Below are 19,672 nucleotides of genomic sequence, written 5' to 3'. Positions count from 1 at the left end.
AATGTAGTAAAATGCATTTCAAAATAACACTCAAAAGCAGAAATTATTTTTACACTACACTATAGAACATTACCTTTCCCATCTGTTCAAGGTGAAGATTCCTTTTTCAAATAGATTACAATACGTTGCATAATACATCATCTGCCTTGAATACATAAACAGTAATGTTTACCATACCCAATATTATAATTTCCAATATAGACTGAAAATGAATAAATAAAATTTTCATATGATTTGCAGCTTTCCTTGAAATACAAACCATTACCTTTATATGGATTCCTCTCTCAGTGCTACCATGACTTGCAGAAACTTGGAAACACACTCAAATTTGAGGTCCCCCTTGTAAAGATTTATTCTTTGTATAGAGACAATCCTTATATGGCAGAAAATACAGACAGGCATAAAATTCCAATAGGGTAAGGTTTTGGGAAGTATGGCAGAAACCAAATTTTGGCATATACATGTTTGCAAAAGAGTATGCAAATACAGTGATGATCAAATCTCATGTGACATGACTGCATAGGATTTCATTCAAAATTCACTGACTGGCAGCCTAACATGCTTCATATTTATCCGTTATTTCACTGTGAAAAGATGATTATTGTGCAATAAGGCCATAACATGTTTGATAAGAGTGAAATTTGTCAAATATTTCAAAACTACAAAAAAGTCTCGTAGCCAATTTTCAGAAAAAACACTTGCGAAACATTTTCAAAACTTTTGTTCTCACATCGCTGATGCATTTGATCAAAACGATGTTGTCATCAAACATCAGTTCAAATGTTAAATAAAAAACAAAAATTATTATAACATTAATATTGCACCAAAGCAGGCATGAAATCTGAAATAGTCCTATTTGATTACTTTTACACCGCAACACTGAAAAAATGTAAATATGTATAGTATACACAAGTAGAATGCACCCACAATGAGTAGCAACAATGAAATTATCCTGAAAACATTTATTTTATATTTGTTAGAGATATTTGGAGTTTCATACATAAGTATTTGTTTATTTCTTAAATATTTCCAAAATGATGGGATACTAGCAAATATTTGCCTATGCAATTATTTTTTTGTCCAAACTAAGATTTGTTCCTGGGACTGGGTATGTTAGATTTCTTAACTTTACACTTCGCATTCACATCTCTAAATTGACAATTTCTGGACAAAAGCAAATGAGGTTATCTACACATTCTTGCACTTTAAGTTACCTTATGAAAGAATAAATTATATACCAAAAGCAAGCAGAGAGACTTTCAAGACAATGTTTCAATTCAGTTAAAAAACTGAGTGTTCCATACGCTTTGATATTTAGTATCAATTAATAGCCATCTTCTTCATATGATCAAAATCATCCTCATCTTTTATTCCTCAAAGAACAGGTATCTCTACAAATAAATTCATAATTACAGAGATTACATCTCAGAAGGCTTAGATTATTTTTTAGGCCTAAAAATCATTTTGCAACATCCAGACAGCTTGAACACAGCCTAAAACTTGAAACACTCAAAAGAAAACTTCTTGTAATTCACATTCCTATTTTTAAAATGTTGTTATGATGACTGTTGAGCTTATTAGGTCAACTGTTATAATGCTACAGAGGTAGTTACATTGACCAGCACGAGGAGCAAGTTAAGAGCACTGTCACTGACAATGTGGGAAAAAAAAATCAAATCATATTGATTACAAATTATACCAATGCATAAAAGGGGTCATATTTATATAACCATAAGAAAAATAGTGCTGGCTGTGAATTTGTAAACTTTTCAACATGTACAGTAGCCTCCCTGTATTCTCGGGGGATGTGTGCCAGACAACCCCCCAAAAAGGTTTAGAATCCGCAATTAGTTGGAACTTCTATAAAAACACTGAAATTGGCCTATTTGGTAGGTAAAACTCAAGAAAAACCCACTAAAAATGTTTATACCATTTTTTTTTTTAAGTTTTATAAAAAAAAAGTGCTTCTTATGATAAAATCGATAAAAAACCAGAAATTTCTGGATATTTTTCATAGAGAAAACTGCTAACAGTTCCAGAATCTGTCACAGAAATGCAAAAATCCTCTCTAAAAATCTATACAACTGGCTTATGCACCTAGTCCTGACAATCCAGCAACATTGTGTTGACGGACCATGCCAGAGGGTCTGGGACTGGAGAGCAAAAAAGTGGATGAAGGTTGTTCCCTGAAGTGGCCAACAGATCTATTGCTGGCCTTCCTCAGAGTTTCCAAAGGTCTAAGCAAACTTTGGTGTTTAAGATACACTCCAACAGTAGGACTTGGTAACCTGACCTAGTTTGTCCCCCAAGTCCATTTTCCCTTGGATGAAACGAGGGATAAGGGAGACTTGATTTCTTTCTGCCTACAGAAACAGATCTTTTGCAGTGTTGTAAAGGGTGAATGAATGTGTTCCCATTTGTTTCCGGATGTAGGACAACATGGTGGCATTGTCTGCATGGACTGCTACCACCCGTCCCAACACAAGGTGAATGAATGCTTGAAGCCCCAGGTGAACTGCTAATAATTATCTGAGTAGAACGGAAGAGTTAGGTGGAGTAGACGAAGAGAAAGGCCCTCTAAAAAGTCTTGGTTTTGAAAGCCACCACGCTAGGTCGTCCTTGATTTTGTCTGTGATGTCGAATATACAGATGAGTCCGGTTGGGAATTCTTGCACCACGACACCTTTGGGAATAATTTGAAAGGGATGCATGTGTAGCCTTCCGAGTCTGACAAACTGTTCTACCGAAGCTAATGTGCCTAGCAGACTCATCCACTGCAGAGCAGGACTTGCGGTCCATGAATTCTTGTATCACCTGAGACAAGACTGGACTCTCTTCGGGGAGAGAGAAGCTGAAAAACTAGAGTACTATTAAGGTTCATCCATAAATAAAGGATGCTCTGAGTTGGTATCAGTTGGGATTTCTCCTTGTAGACAAGAATCCCTAACGAAAGAGTTAAAAGTCCTCTTGGGATCCTTCATGCGCTGGCTTTCCGTAAAGGAGCAGAGAAATTAGTTGCCTAGGTAAAGTGACACTGATGCCTAGATGTAGCCACTTCCCTAGAGGTGCCAGCACTTGAGTAAACACTTACGGTGCAGTCGAGAGACTGAAACGAAGTGGTCAATACTGGAAAAGTCCTGCTTGTGAAAACAAACCGAAGATATATCCTATAAATTCTGGTGAATTGGTATGTGGAAATATGCATCTAGCATGTCCAGGGAGACCATCTAATCCCCCTGGTAAAAAGATGCTAGCACTGAGCGAGTCATTTCCACGTTGAACTTGGTTTTCCGCAAAAACATGTTCTGAGTGCTTACATCCAATATGGGCCTCAAGCTCCCAATGACTTGGGGACTACTTACAGATGGTTTTAGAACCCTGGAGCCAATCTTTCGAACACTTCTTCCACCATCGCATTTGCGAATGAAACATTGGAAAGAGGCGGAGGGTATTTGGAGGAATGGAGTAACTAAAATGAAGAACCATGAGTCTGCCCCTCTGCAACTCCACTCCTTCCAAAAGAGGCTCAATCTGGCACCTACCGGATCATGAAGGATTGTAGGATCACTTGGAAGTTGCTTTGGAGGTGGGTTTTGTAGCAGTCTTGGTCGGGGCTCACAAATTCAAATGAGGTCTAACGAAAGGTCTGGATTTACCTCCTCGAAAGGGTGGCTGCTGTAAAGATAAGCCAGACTTAGCAGAAGTTACAGATGTGGACTACACGTTCAGTCGACTGTGCTAGCATGTCGTTTTCGTCAATTTCTTCTCCAGCGCAGAGAATCTCCTTCACTGTTTCCTTGGGGAAAAGGTAACCAAAGCTTTCAACTCTTCAAAGTGCTGAAAACGAAACAAGAGGCAAGATCATCAGAGCCATCCTGAATTGACTTGTCAGCACACGACAGGACACCTAGCCAATCTGAAGCTACGTCGTCTGGAAGAGCGGGGCAGTCCTCCATCTTCGCAGCAAGTGTTCCAATCGTATAGTCAAGAAAGCCAAATTCAAATCATATTGAGTCGAAGTCGAAGCAGCTGGGGTTGTAGTGTAAACACATTCCACACTAAAGGCTTCGCACCTGTCAAAGAATGCTCTGAATGAGAAGTCAAAGCAGTATTCGTCGTATGCAGAAGAATTGAACGCTTTGATGGAGTCAACACACGACGCTCTTCAAGCAAGTCCGAGAAGTCCATCACCGACTTATGACTACGAAGCAAAGTCCATGTAGTGACACTGCAAGGGGGGGGCGTGGACTATTGTGCACTTCCTTGGTCATCTTAACAGGAAGTGGGGAGAGGACCTTTTCGGTTAAACGTCTCTTCAATGGCCACAAAGCTGAAGAATTACACCAATTAAATCCTACAGGTGAAGAATCACTCGAATCTGTGGTGTTTAGTTGACTCCTGCAGATGCATTGTAGGATTGAGAGGAAGAGACTGCTTGTGGGCAATACCCACCAATCAACCTTTGACCTTTGGTATATCTTCTCCCCGAGGTGGGGGAGCGGAACGGGGAGCTTCATCTAGAACTGGTGGAACAAACAGCCGCCTGTCAGACTGCACTACACTAACAGCCACCCCCTCAGACTGCACTATACTAACACTTTTCACTTCACCATTAGCCTTTTCAATGAAACACTTCAGATAACCCTAACTGCATCACCATGTTAGCTAACAAATCAAAATTTTTCTTGAACCTAGATTCAAGATGCAATGGTATCTAACTCCATGGGAAGCTGGTAAAGGAGTTAAAAGAGCAGGAGGAGGAGGGAAAGAAATAGGAATAGGCACTTCAACAGAAACAGAAGAGACTAAACTAGTTTTATTCTCAGCTCTAAGAGCTGTCTTCCTCTTCCTATCCTTGAAAACTTTTTCAAGAGTGAGACAAAAACCTTCCATTGCTGTTCACTCCAATCCCTACATTCCCTACATTTAAACTCCGGAGTACACTCAAAAGCTCCTACATTTAATGCAATTAAAGAGTGGGAGTCATAAATTTTCTTAACTAACCTAGTCCTGCACCCTCCTGATGGACTAGAGTCAGACATGATGGTATAATGCCATAAAAATTTCTAGAAAAGCTAACTAGCTAATTAGCCACAATTCAACAAAACACAAAGTTGAGTACTTCACCAAATATGGTAGGAAAAACCATCCAAAATGACGAAGAAAGGTCTGCACATAACAGCGATGTTCACCAGAAGTTGGCAGAGAACGAATTATTGACACCTGGTGTGTTGTAACTGTTCCTCTCAAGTGGAGGGAGACCCTGTCACCTACATCAGCGATGGCGCCGGCACCATGAAGTTTGAGTTTTGGTCTGCCACATAGGGAACCTACAGCTGTATAATTTTTCGGTAAAGACACTGCAATAAAATACCACCATTTTGATGTAGATCATGTCCTAGAAGGCCTCTGTGAATCGCCTTCCAACTCTTGACATTTATGTGAAAGCTTAGTTGCTCTGAGGAACTAGGTCGGAGCTCTGAGGATAAAGTGATTTTCCCTCTGAAAGTCTTACTTTGGACAGCCACCATTGCAAGTCCGAATTGATTTCCTGGGTAATCTGAAACACTTAAGTGTCTAGCTGTGTCTTCCTGCTCCAGCTGGCCTGAGGTAGAATTGCAAGGCTTTCATATGAAGCCTGCCCAGCTTGACAAATGGGCTCAGCAAGACAAGAGGGCTAGGAAACTGAGGATCCTCTTTAGGCAGTTGCAATGGGGTCACATGGGACTTCTGCAGGTTGATGACAATACCAGGTTCCTCAGTAAGGAAAAGAATTTTTTGCAAGTTCTTCGTGAACTCTCCTTCAAAGGAGATCAAAGAAGCCAGTTGTCCATATAAAGGCTGTTATCTACACCTATTAAATGGAGCCTTTTGCTAGAAGAGCGAGGACTTGAGTGATGATTTGGAGACCACAAACAGACAGTTGCAGAAGCCCTCAGCGTTAAGTGTCCTCAACTTCTTCTATGACTCTCTTTAAAATGAGAAAGGGTCACCTCCAAAAGGGTCAAATGTTTCTCCGAGCATTTTGAGTAGGTTGTCAATAAGATGGATGTGACTAAAGGAGGGCTCTCCATGAACAGGATGGAGTAGCCATTTCTCAGTACCTTAGAAATCCACTGTTCTGCCCCTTTGATACTTCACTTTTGGCAGAACGAGCCAGAGGATCCTGAGCTGAAATTTTTTTAGAGGTCTGATGTAATTTCCCTCAGTGTCCGGGGGGAAGAGATGATGAGGATCTAAAAAATAATCAAGCCGACTTTTGGGTGCAAGTGACTTTTAGTGGCAAAGGAGCACCATAATTCTCTTTTTCAAAAAACCCAGAGAGAAAAAAACTGCAAGTCCAAGAGAGCCATCCCTGATGGCCTTGTCTGTCTGCACAAGGCAGGACTCCTAGCCAGTCTGAGGCAAAGTCTCCTACTAAGTTATTGCAATCTTCAATATTCTTGGCTAGCATTCCCACCATCCAATTCAAGAAAATTAAAACTTCAAATGCCTTGAAGAGGTCCTTGTTAAGGTGGTCAAACTCTACTGATGAAAGCAATTTTCGCCAAGGAAAATGCTGAGCATCGGAAGAATCAATGAGGCTGGAAAAGTCCCCTTGGGAGGAGGTAGCGACTCCCAAAGAAGGCGCTTCCCTGGTAGCGTAAGAAAGACCTATGGGCTAACAGCGAGTGAGGAAAGGTGAAGGAAGCCTACCATGCTCCCTCTTAACAGAAAGCCAATCTTCAATTTCCTTGAGTGCCTTTTTCAAAAATGAGGAAAGCACCATTTTAAGGAGCCTAGATCTATCATCAAGATGCCTCCTCATCAGGAAGGTTGGGGCAGGTGAGACAGGGGCAGCTGGTGCAAAAAAAAAAATAGGTAGGAAAGCTTGCCAACAAACAATGAAGAACAGCTGCATAGCCTGAAGAAGGGGCAGATTTTTTTATCCAATTCCTCTTCTCGTGAGGAGACTGGAGACGGACAAATCATGACGGCTATTAGAGGTGGGCGGAACTTTTTTTAGGAAGCTCATACTCTCCCCTAACTGTTGTTTAATAGGCGCCAAAGAGAAAGGAGATCAGCGGTCAGAAGCAGGAGACTGGTAGTGAAGAGTTGGTGCTGGGGGTTTAAGAGCTGGTGCTAGGTGATTGTGAGCTGGCGCCAGCCTTCCAGAAGAAGTCGAGCACTTGGATGATTATGATGGCGCCTCAGAGAGTTTGTTGGGCACTTGGGGACCAAAGTAAGGGTGATCAGGAGAGGTCACTGGGTTGTCCCATGTACCTTGCTCACCAGAGTGAATGTCAGACTCAGGCAGAGACAAAGGGATAAAAAAGACTGTAGGAAGGCTGTGGGATGTGGCTAGCCTCTTTATACTGCTTGACAGGAAGTAGAGAATGGCAATTGATCTGCATGTCTCTCTATCAGCTGTGAAGAATCAAGAAAGCGTTTGCAGAGCCTCCTGCTTGTGTTGAAATCTTTGGAACTGGATGATAACCAGTGCACATCTATCAAGATGCCTTTCCTGTTGCTGTCTGCCGATACCTGAGAATGTGCTGCTACTTGTGGGCAACCTAAGTATACACATAGGACAGATGATAGGTTTTTTTATACACATTACAATATAATATGATAACAATAAATATAAATGAATTCAGTAAGTAAAATATCACTTTCATTACCATTACCTTTTCCTTAAAAACTGCTGTAATAGCCTATTACACTTATAAAAATGAATACTGTAAGTGTAACACCACCTAGCCTAGGTAAATAGTTCACACATACATTTTGTACCTCATGTATAGTAACATATGGTAACAACTGGTAAGAAAACTATTTCATAAAAATACATTAATGGTAACAAAACCATGTTACGCTGTGGGTAAACACAGGTAAGCTATCTAACTACTGAATTGTGTCATGTATGAGAGAACAAGAAGAGGTTGCATTTTCCCCCAAGTGTATTTATACTGTAGACTTTTTCGAAAATATGGGGAAAAAGGTAGACAATTGCTATTTGCATGAAGTTTTAAGGGGACTGTCTGCTATGGCAGATGACAATTGAACTTGAAAAAATAACAAATTGAGTTATTATTTGTATCTATGCAGAAACATGCCGTGCATGCTTACCAGAAGTTTCAGCCAATTATTTTTTCCAAATAATGAAGATATAGCGGTTTTTAAATGATGACGTCATCGTAACTGCGTCGTCTGTATGACTGAGTTTGACAGGATCGTTTTTGTGTGTTTATTTCTGCATATATACAGCAATTTTTTCAGATTTTTGTCGAAATTCTCATACATCTGGTAGCAATGAAAGGCAGCGTGAGAGCTGCTCAGAGCGGTTATTGGCGAGACTCAGAGAATGACTAAGTTACTCCACAGACGTCAAAGGACAAGCCCTTGATGCTGCGATTCATAACAGTGATATAGATTGAGAAGTGGTCCAAGGAAAAACCCGTGATTAACTGAATCCGTGATTGCTGATCCGCGACTAAGCGAGGCCCCACTGTAGTATAGTCAAACTTGACCGAAGGTTGAAATTTTGGCACTTATCGTTATTTATATGAAAATATTTCAAAACTGATAAAAGCTACAACCATGGGTTTTTTTAGTTGTATTGTGCATGAAATTGCGCACATTTCCATATATAAAACTTTATGAAACGGCAAATTTAAAATGGTGCAAACATAACGGCGATCGCACAAAAAAATTTATCGGAAGAGTTACCGCGCGGACGTAAGGAAAAAGTGTGCTCAACATCAAGAGCAGCAGTACTGAAGGCCTGGGTAGGAAGCCTACCAAGGCTGGCACCAGTACCATGGGTAGTGGCTGCACTCATGTGCTTTGCAACAGGAGCAGCAGTACTAAAGGCCCAGTAGGAAGCCTACTGGGTCCAGTACCAGGGCCACAGAGATCCAAAGAAACCAGGGTAGCGGTTGCACCCATGTGCTAAGCAACAGGAGCAGCAGTACTGATGGCCTGTGAGGAAGCCTGTCAGTAGACCAGTAATGGGGCCAGCACCAGTGGTCTGGGTAGGTGGGCTACCTAGGTCAACAAGGCAATGGGAACATGATGCAACCTTCCTCTTCTGCTTGCCAGCTTCAAAGAAAGGGGGGAGGCAACAGCAATCAAGACGAAAAAAAGACAATAATGATAACTTCATCCTCCTCTTCATAAATTCACAGTATTATGTGCCTTAGGCAACAGTGTGTAGAGGAGAACATCACTCACAGATGATGTATACAGCAGTAACTGGGAACTCAATCCTGGTACAGCATGAGTTGTTACCAAGGGAGTAAGAGCAGTCCTACAGCTAGCAGACACTGTGGCAGGTAAATCGTCCCAGGCACACAGTTGATATTAGGAAGCCCCTTGAGGCTGAGTGTGATCATTACAGTAGCTCAAAACAAACTCAGCTCTCCCAAGAAGTGTAGAGAAGCACATAACCCTCTCAGGTCCTTGGCCTCCACAACATTGGTAGTTTACTTTTTTTTTTTTTTTTTTTTTTTTTTTTAACTCTTTCATATCCGCTTAGTTTTGAGCACTGTGTCCCCAGATATCCGAGGTGTCTGGGAGCGCTCGACAGTGCGAAAAAATTATCATTTTGAAAATTCCGCAAAATTATAAATTTTGTGCCAACAACATTCATTTTGCTGTCCTTTTTTTCTAAATGTTAGTATTTTATGGTGAAATAGTCAGAATAAGAGTCCCAGCCCTCTAAATACAAAAAAATGTGAGTTATTTAACAAAAAAAAAAAAAAAAAAAAAAAAAAAAAAATCTTTATTTTTATATTTTCGTTCCTAACCCAAAAACTATGAAAGTCAGGCAAATGAATTATTTTTAATGAGAAAGCCAATACATTTCCCTAAATATCGACATATAAATAAATTGAAAACGAATAAGTCCAGCCGGTGAAAAAATCGATAGAAAAGAGGATAAGAAACATAGCACTCCGCCCAGCGCTTAGTGAGAATTATCGCTAGAATTTTTTTTTTTTTTTTTTTTTTAAGAGCCCTATCTCGGTTATTTTTCATTGAAATTCCTTTGTAAATATACGAAAATGTAGAGGAAACGTTGAAGAATAAAGAGAAGGTCAAGAAAAACGGCTTTGGATACGGCAAGTTTCATTTTGACGTTATAAATTGATCGAAACAAAAAAACAAATTTACCGTTGTCAACATTTATTGCTAGAATAACAATTTTTTGAAGAGCCCTATCTCGATTATTTTTCATAGAAATTACTTTGTAAATATACGAAATTGTAGAGGAAAAGTTGAAGAATAAAGGGAGAGTTAGGAAAAATGGCTTTGGGGTCACTGGTCACTGAGAGGGAAGTGTAGGTGCGATCAGCTGATTTCATTGTGAGAATTTTACTACGCCAGGGATTTGAGCATGCGCAGTACAGAAACTACTTTGCTGGCGTATTGATACCCGAGATACACGGTCCAAGGTATGATCTAGCCTATGGAAATCGCTACTTGTTCGAAAATAAAATAAAAAATGCCCCTACCACACGTACGAAAAATTTCGGTAAATTTTACGTACCGCTACGTCAGTTGGATAGATAGGGGATAGAGTATTTTTACGTACTATTACGTCAGTTGGACGTGAAAGGGTTAACAAAAAGGGAAGAGAAATTAACTTTGTAAGTAAGGGGGAAAGAAATGGGTTGAAATTAAAGGCAAAAGGTTTGTATGAAAAAGTCTAATATTTCCTTATTTTAATTTAAAAGCATTTTTTTTTCTATTTTTTATTAAAATTTGTTCTTGTTTTTTTCCTATTACAGGAGTCTTGACTTGGTAGTCCACTGTGGCATCTAATACCATCTCATTCTAGGTGCTGAAAGTGGCCCCCCCCTCCCCCCCACATGGATGGTTCTGATCGTGGTGAAGTTGTAATCCTGACAGAAGCAACAAGTGGAAAGTAGGATTGGATATTATGCTGCTTTGGACTTGGCAAAGAAAGTATTGCAGAGCAATCAGGGATAACCTTATGTAAGACAAATTACTATAGTAAATAAGAATTAGTAATACCTTTCTTTGTAACTGTCCACAGAGACAAGGTGTTAGTACGTATATGACTATGTGACCTTAGAGTTGATTTATTGAAGCCCCTGATGTTAAAGGGCAAATTGATAGTTAGTATAATTATATTTCAATTGTATTTCAACATGTACATATTGTGTTGCCTGTAGGCAGTCCCCAGTTATCAGCGGGGTTCCGTTTTCGACGGGTTGCTGATAAGCAAACACTGCCATTACCTGAAACTCAGTGATTAGTGACACTTATGGCACTGAGCTACGATGAATGGCGCCTCTGTTAGGTGTGTTATGGTGCTATAACTATTATCAGCACCTTATGGCATCGATAACCGAAATTCGGTCCGTTATGGCGCCATAAATCACCAATTTTATGACGCTACACAAGCGCCATTTAACGGGGACTGCCTGTACTTGGTCTATAATGTTGTAAAGGATACAGCGATATATAGTGACACACATATTGGGCTTTTTTTGTCGGTTTAGTTTCATAGATTTCAAGTAGATACAGAAAATTCATTTGTGCTTGAGTGTACATGAGGTGTGAGTGGAATGTTTTCATGAGAAATTCTTCATTTTTCCAAGAAAAGAATTTCATTGTTGATATTTCATGAACAGTCAGCCAACGAAGGATTGGCTTAGTTTCTTAATTCATTGTTCGTCATGGAAATATTGCCATATGCAGGCGCCAGATTATTTACTTAACAATAAATAATGTTTCCTTTCAAAGGCGCTATGCTTGAAATAAATTACATTAGAATTCAAGTAGACTTATTCAATGTATTAAAGATAATTATTTTGCAAAGTAAGGAAAATATATATCGTTGGGTCGATGAATTCTAATTTTATTCTCAACTCTAGCTTTGGGACAGCATACACACTTTGAAATTAGCTTTGCTACCGCTCAAGTCTTGGCCCAACTTATCGTACTGCACTGGGGAGTTGTATTATCGTCTTCTACAGTCGATAAATAATACATTACAGCATTAACATTCTTTAATAAAGATGTTTAATTAAACTAATTTTGTCCTTTGCTCACTAAAATAATTTGCATGACACATTCAGTGGGCCTAAATTTGACTTCTGATTTTCACACATGACTAGCCTAGGTCTATTTTCAGCAGTATACTCTCATGTAGTATGTAATGTGAATGAATATTTAAAACGACAATATCTATATGAATCTGCTTTATTTGATTATTCCTCCTGTTATTCTTGTTTTATTGGCCATGTCCATGTTCTGCTTTTTCTAATCATTTTCATAACTGCTATTCATTTTATTGGCCATGTTCTACTTTTTCTAATCATTTTCATAACTGCTATTCAAAGTAAAAAAGCAATCATAAAAAAATCAAACGAATATAATTCAGTCTTATTTTTTTATCAAAATCCTTGCATATCATGCTGTTTCATCTGGACATGTTGGAAAGCTGTGGGAGACAAAACTAATGAATACATTAAGAGGGGCTTACTTTCATTAAAGCTTTCTGTAGGTATTCATTTCTTCTAATGAATTAAAATTAGTTTCACATGTATGGCTAGACCTACAACCATAAGCATATTATAAGTAGCTGAAAGGATATGAAATATGAAAGGTGACATTCTCGTTTAAGTCTATTCCATATACGTATATATATATTTTTTTAAGAAAAACCTACTGCTTTAATCAGGGGTTGCTCTTTGACAGCTACAATAATCATACAGGGTGTAACATATGCGTTTGCAAATACTTTGAGGAATGAATGATAAAGTAACTTTAAACAGAAAATATTTTATAAACATTCATTTTAAGGCATACGTTTTCGGAGTGGGGAATTTTAAAATAACCGTTATCATTAGTCTGTTGGCCTTGCATTAGTGATGCTCACACGCGGTGGAGTTCGTAGCGAGAAGTCGGATCGAGTCGCCTGAGATGTGGAAATGAGTGGAGGTGGCGTATAGGAGAGATGGAGGGATTAGACTGATGTTAATAAAGTATCTCCCAGTAAAATGTATTCATTAGGTTTTGGAAAAAAAAAAAAAAAAAAAAGGCATGAATCACTGAATCTGTTTTCCTCCCTATCCGTGGTATTCACCGACCACCGATAAAAAACAAAAAGAGTAAGCCTAACCGAATCTCATCCATCAAAGGTAAGTTTGCTTATTCATTAGACACCTATCAAAGATTGCAAGTGTATTTTTAAAAATCTCTTCCTCTGTCTAAAGTATTCATCAGACACCAGTCATAGGTGTAGACCTAGTCATGATACCTGTCTCAGCAATATCGTGACAAGCGGCTAGAATTCAAAATTCACAAATGAATGTTTCTCAGCAACATTTACACTACTGTATTATCTTGCTCTCTTGTGGTGCTTCAAGGAGTTCCACCTCTAGGCCCATGTTCTAAATTATGCCATTCTCTAAACAATTTGATTCATCTATGTATGATTATCTCTGGTATATTAAGCTTTCTTGATATCTCTCCAACAGGAACTTGCACCGAATGCAGTGCAATAATTGTCTCTCGCTCAGTGAGGGATGTTTCTTAGACCAATAAATGACACATTGACATTAGATTCCTGTGCACATAACATCAAAAGCAATAGAGTGAGGTCGCATGGTTCACACTGTTAGGTTATAATTTTTTTTCTTGTTTTTAAATTTGATAGCATTTTGTGAGTTTCCAATGTTTTCTGTAAAATTTAACAAATGGAATCGTGCAACTACCTTCAACCAAATATTGAAATGATAATGTAAGGACTATGTTTATGCAATACTTCTAGTAATAGGCGTCTCGTATCTACAGTAGTACCTCAGGATACAAAATTAATCCGTTCCGAAGCAGCCTTCGTAACCTGATTTTTTCATATCTTGAACAACATTTTACATGTAAATTGCCTAATTCGTTCCAAGCCCAACAAAAATACCCCAGTAAATTTTATAATAAAGCTAAATTGACCAATAAACAATGAAATACAACAATTTGGACCATTCAATACCTAACTTGAACTACATATACTACTAATATGTACTATATACCTGAAAATGATATTTTAATGATAAAATAAGGTTTCAAATATACTTACCAAACTATTACATTAGCTGTACGCTTTCTTACCTGGCAGTCGAAAATTCAAATTCCTGGCGGAGGTAGCAGTCCTGCCATTGTTCATGTAGGTGATACAGATCCCGCCCACTTTCGGGAATACCTGGTATTGCTGAGCTTAAGACTTCAATTCTTTGAGCCGCAACGTCCAACTGTGGGGAGGAGGGAGGGCTCTGATTATGTAATTGTTTGGTAAGTATATGTGAAACCTTATTTTATCATTAAAATATCATTTTCACATAAGTGACTTACCAAACAATTACATTAGCTGACTCCACATTACCCGGAAGGTAGGTAGGTATATGGACAGCTTTCTAAATAAAAATCAGTCATGTGCTCACATTATATATAATGTCTGCAGTACCTTACCTTGTGAGAGAGCAGCTCCAGGCAGATACTGCCTCTGGTCGGTGCTCTCATCACATGTAGGAGACGTGGCAGTAAAGGCCAGGGTCGTCCCTACTAATGGTGGGATTTTTGCAATCATGGAGGTTCACCGATGATTGACAAAAAACAACAATGATTTGCCCTTGCCCTGGGCGAAAAGACATAAAAAACTATACAAAAAGCCATCACCTACACTAAAAACCATATGGTACCCTTAACCAGATATAAGGACTAGTGGGTACTTCAGGTACAAGTACCCCCAGGCTTCCCACAAACTCAAAAAACCTCAAATTCAAGGCGAGGAGATAGTAGAGGGAAAAAACCGAGTCCCCCTATGCTTCCTCTCCCAACATCATTCCCGCTACTGACAATGGTCCCAATCTAAAGCAGTTTTCATAAGTAGTTTCTACCTCCTTCAAATAGTGAGATGCAAACACCGATTTCGACCTCCAGAATGTAGTTTGCATAATGGAGGATAGACATATTCTGTCTGAAAGCCAATGACGTTGCTACTGCATGGATTTCATGCGTCTTCACTTTCAGCACCCTAAGAGCATGTTCCTGAGTTTGGGCATGCGCTTCTCGGAGCAAACTCCTCAGGAAAAAGGACATTGCATTCTTTGAAAGAGGCCGAGACGGGTCTTTCACTGAGCACCAGAGTCGGCTCTCCTCTCCTCTCACAGTTTCTCTCCTAGTCAGGAAGTGTCTGATGGCTCTGACCGGACACAATGTACGTTCCTCATCATCCGACCCGACTAAGTCCGTTAGGTTCTTTATCTTGAAAGAACGGGGCCAAGGATTCAAAGGATCCTCATTTTAGCAAGAAAATCTGTTACATAAGAGGAAACTGCATTGCCCTGGGCGAAACCCACTTCCTTACTCATCGCCAGCAACTCGCTTACTCTTTCCGCTGTGGCTAAGGCGACTAGGAATAGTGTCTTCCTAGTTACGTAACTCAAGGTTGCAGAATTCAATGGTTCGAATTGGGGGGCCGTTGAGCCACCTTAAAACTATATCCAAGTTCCATTCCACTTCTTCAGGCTTGAAAATCTTGGAGGAACTAAAGGATCTGATCAGGTCACTGAAGTCCTGATTTGATGAAATGTCAAGGCCTCTGAGCTTGAACACCGATGGAAGCATGGCCCTATATCCTTTAATAGTTGAAGTGGCCAACTTCTTGGTGTTCCTCAGAAATAACAAAAATTTTGCAATTTCTGTAATAGATGTCTCAGAAGAAGAGATGCTATGTCGTCTGCACCATGACCTAAAAACTCTCCACTTGGACTGGTAGAGCTTGGCAGAAGAGCTTCTTCTGCAGCTAGCAATAGCCTCTGACGCCCTTCACGAAAACCCTTTTGCTCTGACCAGGTTCCTGACAGTCTAAATCCTGTCAGGGCCAGAGCGGACAACCCTTGGTGATATCGGTTGAAATGGGGTTGTCTGAGAAGCGATGGATTTTGTGGTAGTAGTCTGGCAAAATCCACCAGCAGATTGAGAAGGTCCGGGAACCACTCTTTCCTGGGCCAGAATGGTGCCACTAGGGTCATTGTCACATTCTGGTGTGATTGAAGCTTGTTTAAGACCTCTCTTATCATCCTGAAGGGAGGTAAAGCGTAAACGTTCAGTCCTGTCCAATCTAGCAGCATTGCATCTGTTCCCCACGCTAGTGGTCCTGGAATCGGAGAACAGAATATGGGAAGGCGATTGTACCTCGATGTGGCGAACAGCTCTACTGATGTCTTCCTCGAAGCTTCCAGAGGTCCTGACACACACTCGTTCAGAGATTTAACCGACTCAGTTCGTCTGCAAGTACGTCTTCGGCTATCTTGTTGAGAGAGAACGAGTGGGTCCCTCCCTGCTTCCGTACATATGACAACACTGTGGTGTTGTCCGAGTAGACCGCTACGTTTCTTCCGGTGACTAAGTGGTCGAACGCTTGTAGCCCTAAGAGGATGGCCTTCAATTCCTTCCAATTGATGTGCAAGATCTTTTCTCGTTCTGTCCACAGAACTGACACTCTCATGTCTCCTAGGAGGGCTCCCCATCCACTGTCTGAGGCTTCTGAGAACTGCAGGTCGGGGTTCGACACGACTAGGGAGATTCCTTCTTGTAATCTTTCCCTCGAAAGCCACCAACGAAGATCCATCTTTATCTCTTCCGTCAGGGGGATAACTAATGAGTCCGACTGTGTCTTCCGAGACAAATTTGCTTTCAGGAAGAATTGAAGCGGCCTCATGTGTAGGCGTCCTAACCAGACAAAACTCTCCACTGAAGCCAGGGTTCCGAGTAGACTCATCCATTCGAGCGCTGAGCAGGACAGGCGAACCAGAAATTGCTGGACTGTTGACAGGCAGGACTCTATCCTCTTAGGGGAGAGAAAAACCCGAAAAGCTAGAGAGTCTAGTATCATCCCTAAATAGAGAATCATCTGAGTTGGAATCAATTGGGACTTCGTGTTTACTATGATACCCAATTGTTGTGTCAAAGTAAGTGTCTTCTCCAAGTCCTTCACACACTGACACCTGGATCTGGCTCTCAGGAGCCAGTCATCTAAGTAAAAAGCTGTGTTGATCCCCATCAAATGCAGCCACTTTCCCAGAGGAGCGAGAATCTGAGTAAATACTTGAGGGGCGGTTGACAGACCGAAGCAGAGGGCTCTGAACTGGAAGACATTCTTCTTGAAGACGAATCTCAGGAACTTCCTGGAGTCCTGATGGATGGGGACATGGAAGTATGCATCCTTCATGTCGAGAGATACCATCCAGTCGCCCGGTTGGATGGCTCATATTACCGATCGACTGGTTTCCATTCGAAATTTCGTCTTCCGGACAAAGAGCTTCAAAGCGCTTACGTCCAACACAGGTCTCCATCCCCCCGATGCCTTGGGGACTACGAAGAGCCTGTTGTAAAACCCTGGGGAGTTCGTGTCTGTTACTTCCTCTATGGCCTCTTTGTTGATGAGCCCTTCTACTTCTTTGGCTAAAGCCAAAGCTCTTGTTGATCCTATCGAGTATGCTGTCAAACAGACAAGTGTATTGCACAGTGGTGGATCCTGCGTAAAAGGGATCACATATCCATCTCGAAGCACCTGAATTACCCACTGTTCTGCTCCTCTTCGACTCCATTCCTCCCAGTAGTCGTGGAGTCTTGCCCCCACGGGTGTGTGAAGGACCTTCCGATCATTTCTCTGTCTTAAAGGAAGGTTTCTTGGTAGACTTGGAGGTAGTTCGTAGATTTGTTCTTGGTCTCTGCTGCCACCTCGATTTACCTCCTCGAAAGGGATGTTTTTGTGGAGGAGAAGCTTTGGCTCCTGTCGCTGGAGGTTCCTTAGGTCTTCTCGCTGACTGAAAAAGATCATTGGTGGACTTTTTCTTGAGGTCCGACATCACATGCTTAATGGTTTCTTCTGGAAACAGGGGAGATTTACTCAGGGGGGAGAACAACAAAGCCAATTTTTGGTTCATGGTTACTCCTCGAGATGCTAAGGAGCACCACCGTTCTCTCTTCTTTAGTACTCCCATAGTGAATAGGGCGGCCAATTCCCCTGAACCGTCTCTCACTGCCCTGTCCGCACAGGACAACACATTGAGCCAGTCGGCAGAAAAATCCTCATCTAGAGACTGGCAAACCTCAATTTTTCTGGCTAACGCTGCAATAGTACAATCCAGAAAACTGAAGACTTCGATCAACTTGTATAAGTTCTTCACCAGGTGATCCAACTCGGATGAAGAGAACAACACTTTCGCAGCAGAGAATGCTGCTCTTCTGTTTGAGTCCACAAGACCGGAGAAGTCTCCCTGGGAGGAGGCAGAAATTCCCAAAAAAGGAACTTCTCCTGTCGCATAACACCTGTAGGTTTTATTCTGCAGCTTCGATGGAGGAAAAGCGAACGAAGCCTTGCCTGACTCCCTCTTCTTAGCAAGCCAATCTTCTACTTCCTTTGAGGACTGAGAAAGAACTAGTTTCGGTAACCCCGAAGGCGCTGATCTCCTATCCTTCACAAACATTGACGGAGGTGAAGAAGGCGAAGAAGGTTCAAAAAAATCCGGATAAGTCTGTAAAAGAAACCTTAACAGACTAGAATAGCAGAAGAGGACTTCGCATCCTGGTCTTGAGTTTCCTCTTCCAACAGAACGGACGATACCCCGTCTTCCTCTCCTATCTGGCTCGTTGTCTTCTTTAAAAAGACCATCAATTCTTGAAGTTGATGTTTAAAGGGACCCAAAGCGGAATCCTCTAGCAAGGGTTTGGCCTTCGCATCATCCTTAGGAGAAGACGAAGTCGTGGCTGTCTTACGGCTCTTCTTCGAAAACGAACGACTGGGAGTCGAAACAACACGAGACGTATGAGGCGAACGAGCCGAAGCAGCTCGAGGCGAATGAGGCGTACCAGTCGAAACGTACGAGGCGAACGAGTTGAGGCAGCTCGAGGCGAATGGGGCGCACGAGTCGAAACAGTTTGAGACGTATGAGGCGAACGAGTTGAGGCAGCTCGAGGCAAATGAGGCGCACGAGTCGAAACAGCTCGAGACGTAAGAGGCGAGCGAGTCGAAGCAGCTCGAGGCGAATGAGGCGAACGAGTCGAAACAGCTCGAGACGAATGAGGTGAACGAGTCGAAACTCCTAGAGACGAATGAGGCAAACGAATCGAAACTGCTATCGATACACAACGAAGCGAGGCAGTTTCGCAAGCGCGCAAGTGCTGTAACGCATGTGAGCGTCTGACTCCGTCCGAAGTTACACTATCCTAAGAGGACTGATGATCTCGGAAAAACTGGTCCGGTGCAAAACTGCAAGAAGGTTGTGGACTCCAGTGCTCCTTGGATTTTGTAACAGGCGGCGACATCCCTCTCGTACATTGGGCATGTCTCTTCAACGGACGCGACACTAAATCACTCCACACTTTTCGCCTCGACACAGGCGACAACTGCGCGTCACTGATAACTTCGCCTTTCCAGCAGCGTTTTCTGGACACTCGCGAGTCCGACGTCGGCGACTGACCGTGGGCAAACTCCCCCAGTCTCCCTTCGACCTCCGGTATGTCTTCTCCCGGGAGCTGGGGAGTATGACAGTGACCTTCGTCTAGGAGAACAGCCGCCTCCTCGGACACGATGACACTGACACTTGGCCTAACACTGGCTTTTTCACTTGACTTCTCTACGAACGCACGAAACGACATA

General features: G+C 41.5%; 1 protein-coding gene across 6 annotated transcripts in view; it reads right to left on the bottom strand.

Moving 5' to 3' along the window:
• The window catches only part of LOC135198611 (protein lingerer-like), a 270,401-nt gene that overhangs the window by 234,501 nt on the left and 16,228 nt on the right, over nucleotides 1–19,672 (bottom strand). The window lies entirely within an intron of this gene.

The sequence above is a fragment of the Macrobrachium nipponense genome, chromosome 22, assembly GCF_015104395.2.
Source record: "Macrobrachium nipponense isolate FS-2020 chromosome 22, ASM1510439v2, whole genome shotgun sequence".
Classification (NCBI taxonomy): Eukaryota; Metazoa; Arthropoda; class Malacostraca; order Decapoda; family Palaemonidae; genus Macrobrachium; species Macrobrachium nipponense.
The sequence above is the reverse complement of the archived record's forward strand: the minus strand, read 5'-3'. Positions and strand labels throughout refer to the sequence as shown.